Raw genomic sequence first — 3,600 nt, forward strand, 5'->3', positions numbered from 1 at the left:
CCTAGGTATTCTACATCAAGACCTTCTGGCTGCCAGCGTGAGTGACCTCACTACGAAATTAACTCAATTATTTGTAAATACAAAGGGGCTTTATCAATAGCTATAAAGTAACAACTACTGCAAGCCTATGAAGGATGTGAAGGAAAACAGGCAAAATTTGGCTTTTGGTTAATATTTACGAAATACTACACATTTATTTCCTAATTATACCATACACTTCAAGTTTCAACATTTGAAGACGCAAATCAAAGTATAAAAGGGGACGAACGTTTCACATGTAGCAGTTGGTCCCAGAGCCTCCGTTCACTTCGTCTAAAGTGCAGTAAATGTAGCCACCTTCATCGTTCCCATATGGAGTAGTATGATAGGGCGCTGCCGGCCACACATCTCCAACATTGAGCCTGTCTCTCTCAATTTTTATGCTTCGTATAGCGTCAGAGTGTTTATTGGTGTGTGGATTTGAAGCTTGTAAGCAATCTTTTTTGATGTGAAACGACTTCACTTTCGTTCATAATAGGAGTGGCTTGCTAAAACCGTATGTGACCCTACATGTATGCAACATGATATGAAAACATGCAATATTGCCTATAGTTTTGCAGCCGCACAACCCACGCGTCTTATTTTGATACCTGTGTGTAGAAGAAAGAAGTCATCACTTGATGCTGCACGTTTCGAGTGCACAGATAGCACCTTTCACGTGCCATGTATGATGCAATTGGAGCTGAAGTTAGCCTCTCGCTCATCGTGCATACACGTTTTCCACGACCAGGTTAGGGACCGCCAACCTACCCTCCTCCTCCCCTCGCTCACCCCCCCCCCCCAGCTTCTGGCTGCAAGCGGAACTTGCGTAGTCTCAGCTTCGGGTTTTAGGTGGAAGAGACGTCACTGCCGCATAGAGGCATGAGCGTGAAATACAGTGTTCTAGAAGCTTGTCTAGTTGGCTCCCTGACCTATCCTTCCAATGCTCTCCATTGACGCGGCCGCTGTCGCCGGCCAATGCGCCTGCTAGTTTACTTCGGCAGTTTAACGGTAGCTTACTTTGAAGTGAAATAGAAAAAGTAACGCCACGTGTTTGGCAGCCGCCTTGTCCCGGAGTGAAGGTTGAGGAGGAACCTCTTGCTGCGCCCTCTCTCGGCGGCAACATGGAAGGCATCAGCCTGCGCCCTGCTCTGTGTCCACTGCAAGGCCTTCTAGTACACTGTACGTGAAACAAGGGAAAATTCAGGAACCGGAAATCCCGGAAGCTGAATGACCGGAAACTGAAACGCCGGAAGCGGAAATTGCGGAAGCAGAACTGGTATGAGTGACGAATCAGGGAACAGCGGCGCACTTCAAAAGTTGGCGCTACTTAGCACGGAGGCACGGAGCATGGAGGGGCTTTAGTCGTGCAGTCAGTCGTACTCGGCAGTACGTTTGTCGATCCAAGCAGGAGTAGTCGCGTTTGCGAGAACTGACTATGCCATAGTAACCAGGACTAATCAAACTCAAATCTGTGCTCAATATATGAGACATAGGGCTTGCATGTGTGCAAGTTTTTGCAGAAATATGATATTTTCTCTGCAATGGTATCACCGAGTTCAAGCTATTTCCAGAAGGAACATAAAGAGACTTGGCCATCAAGGCACAGGAATACCAAACCGCACCCACCAGATTGGACAACGTTGGATCCACTAAAAACAAGCAGCGAGCACGTTTGCAAGATTGGACCGCATGACCACCACTGGCTTTGTTATCACTTAGGCTTATAAGCTTTGGAATGCCTGAATAAAGGTCACTTTCTATTGAATAACGTTATTTTTGTACCCTTGTGCCCATACACCATCAACAGCGCACACAAGAAGTTTCAGGAACCCTACTGTAGCTGCATCTCCGATACACCCTACCCGAAATTTTTTGTAGTATTGGGTCTTTCTGATAACCAGTGTGTAACCATTCGCGATTGACAACACTGCCATTTGGACACAAATGGTGATAGGGATGTTCCATTCAATGTCCGTATGTCATGCGTCAGTGATCATTAAAAGTCAACAAACATTGACACCAAGGACAACATAGGGGAAATTACTTGTACTTACTAATTGAATTAAAGAAATGATAAACTAATGGAAATGAAAATGGATGAAAGAACAACTGTCCGTAGGTGGGGAACGAACCCACGTCTTCGCATTACCCGTGCGATGCTCTCACCATTGAGCTACCGCGCAGCCGTTTTCCCATCCACTTTCTGGGGTAATTATGTTTTACAACTAGAACTAACCCTGGGAGTGTTAGCCAGCGCCACCACTGGTTTGTGAGTAGTGGCGCTTGCTGACACTTCTAGGGTTAGTTCTAGTTGTAAAACATAAAAACCCAAGAAAGTGGACGGGAAAACGGCTCCGCGGTAGCTCAATGGTGAGAGCATCGCACGGGTAATGCGAAGACGTGGGTTCGTTCCCCACCTACGGACAGTTGTTCTTTCATCCATTTTCATTTCCATTAGTTTATCATTTCTTTAATTCAATTAGTAAGTACAAGTAATTTCCCCTATGTTGTCCTTGGTGTCAATGTTTGTTGGCTTCTTATGACATGATTAATAAAAATCGGGCCTCTCGGTTCCCTTTCTTCTCGTCAATGATCATTAAGGGATTTCAAATAAAAAATATAATACGAATATGATTCTTGCAAGCAGAAACAAATGTTTTAAGCTTTTGTAAACGCGATGCTTTCACTGAGATTGACTTGAACTATCTTGTGTTTTAGCATGATGCATTACCTTGTGAAGGCAGAGTTTGCATTGCTGTAGTTCGGAGAGATTGCTGTGTGTTTGCTGCAGTTTTCTGGGTCTCGGTGACGATCGCCGTAGCACGAAAATGTAAGGTACAACGATATATTTAACAAAACACCGCCTCGAATTAAAGGTTTAGGGCGTGATACGGCACCAAATGAAAACTGCATAAAGCGCTTTTGGAGGCCAATTCACTTGAATTATGACGATGAGCCTGGTTTCTTTTCATATGCACGTCGGAGCCGGATTCGAAGAATGACAGTCACGCCATGGGGCTGAAATCCTTCGAGAAGGCCGATTTTTGTTTATTTGTTAAGTTCGTTTTCCAAATGCCATCTTCTTAAAAAAAAACATACTACCATGTTTGAGCCAATTTTTGTTTTGGCTTTCTGAACCATTGCTGTGTTTTTTATGATTACCTATACATATTTATTACCGTTCAATAGCTTCTTTGCGCTACTTTCGTCGCCAATGACCCTCTTGACACGTCTGAGAAAGTGAAAAAAAAAAGCTAGCTTTACTGTTACATGGGTGCTCTCAATGATGAGTGTATATATTGAGTGCAATAAAAATGATTTGATTTACGCTTTTGACATATCTTTCAATAGCTTTGGCGTAATTCTGTATCCGTGAAGAATCCTTTGCGTTGTTGTTGCTGCCTAATAAAAGTTATTCATAACGAATTTAGTGTATAAGGGTTTCGATAATAAATTCATCTCATGTGCAGCCTCGTATGCTTAGCGAGGTTGCAGAACATTTAGTTTCAAAGGAAGGAAAAAAACCCCTGCTCGCTGAGGTTTAATGAAGGCCTTCTACGCTACAGCCCGCCGTTTGTC

General features: G+C 43.8%; 1 non-coding gene across 1 annotated transcript; it reads left to right on the forward strand.

Annotated features, from left to right (window-relative positions):
• Positions 1-2,374: 2,374 nt before the first annotated feature.
• Trnat-ggu (transfer RNA threonine (anticodon GGU)) lies at positions 2,375-2,446 on the forward strand. Its single transcript has one exon. It is a non-coding gene; the product is annotated as a tRNA-Thr (tRNA).
• The last annotated feature ends 1,154 nt before the right edge of the window (positions 2,447-3,600 follow it).

The sequence above is a fragment of the Dermacentor silvarum genome, chromosome 9, assembly GCF_013339745.2.
Source record: "Dermacentor silvarum isolate Dsil-2018 chromosome 9, BIME_Dsil_1.4, whole genome shotgun sequence".
Classification (NCBI taxonomy): Eukaryota; Metazoa; Arthropoda; class Arachnida; order Ixodida; family Ixodidae; genus Dermacentor; species Dermacentor silvarum.